Source organism: Moschus berezovskii, chromosome 3 (genome assembly GCF_049115385.1).
Source record: "Moschus berezovskii isolate FMDL1 chromosome 3, NW_MosBer_1.0, whole genome shotgun sequence".
NCBI classification, from domain to species: Eukaryota; Metazoa; Chordata; class Mammalia; order Artiodactyla; family Moschidae; genus Moschus; species Moschus berezovskii.
The window spans coordinates 122,364,904-122,372,727 of NC_142462.1; positions in this window are offsets into that span (position 1 = coordinate 122,364,904).

Consider the following 7,824-nt stretch of genomic DNA (forward strand, 5'->3'; position numbering starts at 1 on the left):
TTTTTTCAAATAACAAGGCTGTGGAATTATTTTTCCTACAGCCTTCCGGTAGCCTGTCTTTGTGTTTTGATGCCGGGTTTGCTGGGAAAGATTGAAGGCGGGAGAAGAAGGGGACGACAGAGGATGAGATGGCTGGATGGCATCACCAACTCGATGGACATAAGTTTGAGTAAACTCCGGGAGTTGGTGATGGACAGGGAGGCCTGGCCTGCTGCAGTCCATGGGGTTGCAAAGAGTCAGACACGACTGAGCTACTGAACTGAACTGAACTGAACTGAACTTAACCCTAAGGACTTCTCATAACCCCATCTGACTCATAAACCATGCCCATTTGTTGCAGTAATTTTGTATATGACTTTCTGTTATGTACATAGATGTAACATGTCTGTTATGACTGTAAATGGGCACACAGCAAGGATAATATTGTAAGCAGCCTCTTGGTGAGTGAAAAGCACTTAGGGTACTTGAGATGCTATGAAATGCAATACTTTTCAAGTGTTCTTTTTTTTAATGGAGAGAAAGCTTGCTTTATTAATTTAATTTTAAATTTATTTATTTTTTAATTGAAGGATAATTGCTTTAATGGAATTGTGTTGGTTTCTACCAAACATCAGCGCAAATCAGCCAGGTGTTCTTTTTGAAATGAATTTTACTTGGTATATTATTTATTGAATGTAGTAAGTTAATACTGATAGAATGTTACCATGTAGTAATGCAACAGTGTTTTAATGTCTAATAACATCTCCAAAATAAGCATTATTAAATCCTGCTAAGGGGAAACATCCTTCTCATGTTTTGAGACAGAGAAGGCAAACAAGTTCTGAGACTGACTATCAGAGACTTCTCTGGTCAGCTCTGGAGGCACCAAATTTATCTGTGACCCAGATTTGATCTGGAGCTGAGCGGAAGGATGCCAGGTTGAAGCCAAGTTTACACTCTGATTCCTCTGACTCAAGTGGTTTTATTCAAAAGGAGCTGAGTAGGAATGAGCTGAGGTTAGAGGCAATATTTTTATTATTTGGTCTGAAACTCCAATACTTTGGCCACCTCGTGTGAAGAGTTGACTCATTGGAAAAGACTCTGATGCTGGGAGGGACTGGGGGCAGGAGGCAAAGGGGACGACAGAGGATGAGATGGCTGGATGGCATCACCGACTTGATGCACAGGGGTTTGGGTGAACTCCAGGAGTTGGTGATGGACAGGGAGGCCTGGTGTGCTGTGATTCATGGGGTCACAAAGAGTCAGACACGACTGAGAGACTGAGCTGAACTGAAACAGGTACAGATGGCATTCATAAACAGCAGTACGTGACATTCACAGGAAACAAAAGACTTGAAAATACACCTGCTTTTCTAAGTTGCAGGCTTCCCAGAGAATTGTCTTGTGCTTCTGAAATGGAGCAGGACCCTATAGTCCTTGCTCCCCCTCCGTGTCCTCTGCCTACCTTTTGTCTGCAGAAAACTTTAGACAAATAATAAGCTGAACCAGAGAAATGAGAACATACATAAACAAAGGAAAACAAAGGAGACCAAATAATAATAATAATAATAATGTAGTCATTAAGCATAGCTGAGGACTGTAGTTCTTTCTCAGGGACTTTCTGAGCAGATCCTGTGAGCTGTCTTATAGATGCCAAAACAACAGGTGGAGAAGTTAACTACACGATGTCCAGACTGTACAGAAGCTGCCACGATTCCGAGAACTGGCCGCAAAGAAATGGAAACAAATGGGCCCTGGACCTGAAGATTAACTGGACCTAAGACAACCACGATGATGCAGGTCAGACCACCAGTGAGCAATGTGAAGATGACTGTCAGAGCTGACTGTTCTGTTCCTGCATGCAGCCCCCTCCTTCTCTCTATGAAAACTTTTGCCCCACTGGTTACCGGAGGGAGCTGGGAGTTGGCCTTTGGACAGACGTCCGCCCTCGCCTGCCCCCAGCTGCTGGCATCTGAAGTAAGGCAAACTTTCCTTTCCACCAACCTGGGCTGTTTATTGGCTTTTGAGCAGCTAGCAGCCAGATGATCACACACACTCTTTCGGTAACTTCTTCCAAATCAAGCTTGGCTTTAGGCTACCCACTCCACTATTCTGGCCTGGAGAATTGTGTGGACTATATAGTCCATGGGGTCACAAAGAGTCAGACACGACTGAGGGACTTTCACGTTCACGTTCAAACCAAGAATGGATACACCCCGGCCTCTGAATCCATCTTTTGAATTTAGTTGAAGGAGACACAGCCTGATGCCAGTCTGTAGTAGAAAAAGACATAGATTAAGGGACTTCCCTGGTGGTCCAGTGGTTAGGACTCTGAGCTCCCAATGCAGGGGGCACAGGTTTGATGACTGGTTGGGGAACTACCATCCCAAAGGCTACTTGGTGCTGCCAAAAAAAAAACAAACCAGGTACAGATGAGATTTGACAGTGAAAGCACAAAAATGTCAATTTCTAGAGGAAATCATGTACTTTCTCTCTTGGCTGAGACACCAAGGTGATTGCTCCTCCTGGCAATGTGTGATGCCTGGACCAGGCCCCTAACTGGAGGTAATAGTGGTCACCAGGATGTGGAGTGCCCTCGCCCCCTGCTGAATGGGTGACTCTGGCCACTTTCATCCCCCTTGGAGTCAGAGGTTCTTCAATGATTCCTGCCCTCCAGCTACTCTGCAATAATGTTCCAGATAAAAGAATACTCTCACAGCACCGCTACCAACAATCAGAGCCCTCCAGTGGGGCAGCTACAAACAGAAGTTTTCTCCCAGGTTCCTTGTTCTTCGCCTCACTCACACGCTGATTGGAATTTCTATCCAACTCCATCGACTGCTTAACAAGCAGTGGCCAAGGGAGGAGGTCTGAAGGTCACTGGTTGACAGCTGGGGTGCTCTTTGGCTGCTCCGAGTGGTCTAATCAAACTCACCTCACCATGGAGTCGAGAACTCACATTTCCTCTCTCATTTGGTCCACAGACACTCATGGAGTTCCTGCCAGGGGCTGGCACCTTTCTAGGGGCTGACTGTCTCGTGGAGTCTCCAGTGACTCATATGGTAAAGAATCCGCCTGCCGAGCAGGAAATCTGGGTTCAATCCCTGGGTGGGTAAGATGCCCCAGAGAAAGGAATGGCAACCCCCTCCAGAATGCTTGCCTGGAGAATCCAATGGACAGAGGAGCCTGGCGGGCAAAGAGTCTGACACGACTGAGCGACTAACACTTTCACTTTTCATGTAGTGGATTAAAAAGGTCAACTCCCTGACTTCATGTGGCTTATATTGTGCTGGGTAACTAAACAAGACTAATTTAACTGAACACATGTCCAAATGTCAGGTGATCAAACCTATGAGAGTAATAAAACCGAGTAGGGGGCTAGAAGGGGATGGGATAGGAGTGGGCGGTGGGCTGAATCATGGCTCTAATCCCTTCCCAGAACCTAATCCCTGCCCAGCCCTAATCCCTACAACCTGGGAATGTTACCTCCTATGGCAAAAAGGACGGCAGATGTGATTAAGCTAAGAATTCTGAGATGGGGAGATTATGTTGGGGAAATAAAATTAAAAACAAAACCTGCCTGCCCTGGAAAGCTCTGTACCAAGGTAGAGGAGAAAGAAATCAGTTTTATTACTGAATAAGCAATAAGCCAGCAAGATGCACATCACAGGCGATGCACAAAGAGATGGCAAAGACAGAGAAGTGTCATGCTATCTCATAGCCCAGCAGATACTACCTCACTACACATGTGTTCTCGAGGGAAAGTGTAACCCTTTCTGGGTGAAGGGACCTGATAGCACCATTCATCACACAGAGTTCGCCCTGGAATTGGTGGCCACCCGGGAGAGCTAACTGTCTTCATGCAAAGGAAGCACACACTTCCTGGATCTTGGTGATGTCGGGAGGAGGTTTGCATCTTGGACCCGGGCGCTGCTGAGTTAGGCTTCCACCTCCCATGGAGGGGGACACTGGGTGCTGTTCCTTTGATGTTTGTGTTTTGAAGAGATGGCTCCCAGGTCCTCCAGAAACACAGTCCTGGGTGTAAATCTGGCAAGAGGCTTAGTGAGCTTTTCAAAATATTTACATACACCTCAAAGGCACAGAGAAAGGACTTCCAATTAGAAGTTTTCTAAAGAAAATGCCCCTAGGGATGGGGTGGGAGGGGGACTCTCCCCTCTTTTTGCACCAGGGAGAATTAGAATGTTTTTCTTAGTTTGCACTTGTATCTTCCCTTACATTACCCTGAGGGATCTGGGTCCCCCGCAGTGTAACCACGGGTGTCCTCACTACGGAGACGCAGAGCAGAGCGGGCTGACTACAGCACAGACAGATGTGGCCACAAACCCAGATGCCACCCTGCTGGCTCTGATGCCGGAGGAAGGGGCCCCGAGCTGCAGAGCACACGGGAGGCAGTGCTGGGAGCTGCAAAAGGCAGGCCCAGCTTAGCCCTGAGAGCCTCTGCAGGGAATGTGGGCTTGCTGACACCTTGCTTTTCACCCAGTTGAAACTGGTTTGGGGGACTTCTGACATCCAGAACCATGAGGGAATATTTTTGTGTTGTCTGAAGCCACGGAGTTTGTGGTCATTTGTCATTTGTGATCTCATCCAGGTGGGGGTGCAGAAGGGAGAAGAGGATCATTGGGGAGCATGTTGTGAGCAGATGAGGTGTGTGCATTTGTTAGTTGCTTGGTCGTGTCCGACTCTCTCTGACCCCACGGACTGCAGCCCACCAGGCTCCTCTGTCCATGAAACTCTCCAGGCAAGAACACTGGAGTGGGTACCATTCCCTTCTCCAAGGGATCTTCCTGACCCATATTTGAGCCCAAATCTGAGCAAAGTGAAAGACTGACTACAAAAAGCTGGAGGAGGAACAACCCAGGCGGAAAAAGCAGGGACTCCAGAGGCTTTCCCTGCGGTGGACGGGCTTTTGAGGTCACCCCAGCGGCTGGTGGGAGGTCAGATCCCACATAACCTTAGAGGCCCTGGCAGCCCATTGCCGTGTTGTCACATGGGGAATGACCCACCTGATCTCTGTTTAAAAGGATCACGTGGTCTGGGAGACTGGGATCAAGGTGGCCGGGGCAGGGTGGGGAGAGCAAACGGTGGCAGGGCAGGAGCAGTCAGCCGGCAGGAAACCCCAACTGTTGTCTTTCCTTTCAGAAGAACGAACCCCTGGAACTAGACCCACAACAGAAGCGCCTTGTTGGCACTTGTCAGCAGGGTTGGGGGGATGACATTTGATCTCAACCCGGGGATTCTGTACAGGGTCTGTCCTTGCCTTGTGTCCTGAGGTCACATTCCTGCATTTAAGGATGGTTTGGGAACTGCAGAGGGAGGAGCATGCAAGGCCGCTTTCACACAGGATGCTGGTGTACAGTCCGGCATCCACTCCCGGTCTCCCTGTGGGAGGCTGGGAAGGCTCCGGGGGTCGAGGGCTGTGGGAGCACATAGGGGTGACGGTGCCCACGTGAGGCCCTCCCTGCAGATGTGTCCTCCACCAAGGTCAGTGTGGAGGAGCTTCCTGCCTCCACCCCTCACTGTCTGCTGCCCGGGGAAATGAGCTCTGAGAGTTTCCGAATCGGTCTTGGGGAGGCTGCGTGAAGCTGGAGAAAAGGATACAGGGGAATGAAGTTTCCTCTCTCTTCTCTTGCTCCCTATTGGTTCTTTCAGAAATCAGCAACAAGTATTTGGCTTTATTTCATACGAAGTACTAACTCAAGGGGCTTCCCAGGTAGTGCTAGTGGTAAAGAGCCCGCCTGCTAATGCAAGAGACGTAAGAGACATGGGTTTGATCCCTGGGTCGGGAAGATCCCCTGGAGGAGGGCATGGCACCCACTCCAGTATTTTTGCTTGGAGAATCCCATGGACAGAGGAGCCTGGCGGGCTACAGTCCATGGGGTTGCAGAGTCGGACAGGACTGAAGCGACTTAGCATCCACACACACTAACCCAAGAGCTGCTTCCATCGCTAAACCAACTTCCTCTCAACATCCTCCTGCACCAAGGAGAAGAATCAGACCATTTCTGTTGGGCTCTCGGTCAGACCCAGCAGCAGGAGGTGGCACTGATAACATATTTGCTGGGTGTCATAAGCTAAGCCCGTGGGCAGGGCTGGGATGCTGTACCTGCTAGAGGGATGCAGTTTTCCTTCTTGTGGATGTGAGACTCCTGCTAACCAATACCTGGGTGTCTTGGAACCGGGGCAGAACCCTGTGGGACCTTTTTGGGGACAGACCCCTCCCCCAAATTCTGCCCGGCTGTAGCATCTCTCTGAAGTACCTAGATAACAGCATCTGATGCACATTTCTTGAGTTGTTTTACAGCTACAACCCCCACCAAAAGAAATAATTTAACTATTTGATGACCATGAGCTTGAGGCTTGATCGTGGGTTAACTCCTGTGACACAGCCCTGTTACTCCACCATCAAGCAGAGACTGACCACACACCAAGACTCCCCTCCCTCACCTGGCCTTTTAAAATGCTTGGCTGTAAAGCAGAAACAGAGACATAGACACAGAGAAGAAACATATGGATGCCAAGTGGGGAAAAGAGGATGGGACGGATTGGGAGATGGAGATTGACACATATACACTATTAATACAACATGTGCGCTAAGCCAGTCATGTCTGACCCGTTTTGATCCCATGGACTGTAGTCCACCAGGCTCCTCTGTCATGGGATTCTCCAGGCAAGAATACTGGATGGGTTGCCATGCCCTTCTCTAGGGGATCTTCCCGAACCAGGGATGAAACCCAAGGCTCTTACATTTTCTGCCTTGGCAGGTGGATTCTTTACCACTAGCGACACCTGGGAAGTCCTCTGTATTAATGTAAAATAGATAACTAATGAGAACCTACTGTGTAGCACGGGGAACTCTTACTCACTGCTCTGTGGTGACCTAAACAAGAAGGAAATCCAAAAAAAGCAGGAATACAGGTATATGCGTGGCTGATTCATTTTGCCGAACAGCAGAAACTACACAATATCATAAAGCAACTATACTCTAATAAAAATTAATTTAAAAATATTCTTATTAAAGCTTCAAAAAGTGCATTGCTGAAACCCATCAAGGAGTTTGGGTTTTTTGAGCACTAGCTGTCCTGAACTCCTTGCTTGGCGCCTGAATTAAATGCTGCACTTTCCTTCACCACAGTCTGGGGTCGATTGGCTTCACAGTGCGCAGGCAGTGAGCGGATCCAAGTTTGGTTTGGTAATGTCTTCACAGGGGATTTCTGGAGACATCACCCCCTCTAGCCCTGACAAGCCCACCTACCTTGCCATGTAATCCAGTAGAAGGAAGAAGAAGCCTCCCAGAGTCCCTCTCTAGTTTCACTGTCCACTGGGCCCCTGACCCTATCCAGGCCTATCTTTTTCTCGCAGGCATGTTGATGCTGAGACAGTGTCCACGGGGCTTGGCCATTTGGCCGTTTGGCCGGTCATAGAACCGTGCCTCCCCAAAGCATGTTGAGTGGTGAATCCCTGAATGCCAAGGTTCTAGAATGTCTGCCTGAGTGAAGGTCAGGAGTCCCTCTGCATTCCTGTGCGTTTCCTCTCTGCAGAGGGAAGACCTTGTGGTTCTATATTAGTTCCAGAGGAAGGTACAGTGGATGGGAAACTTCTGACTGGACAAGAGGATACTTCTAGTCAGGACCGGGGACTGTAGAGTAGTTGCTCTTGATGTTGTTCAGTTGCTAAGTCGTGTCCGCCTCTCTGCGACCCCATGGACTGCAGCACGCCAGGCCTCTCTGTCCTTCACCATCTCCCACTGCTTGCTCAAACTCATGTCCATCGAGTCAGTGATGCCATCCAGCCATCTCATCCTCTGTCGTCCCCTTCTCCTCCCGC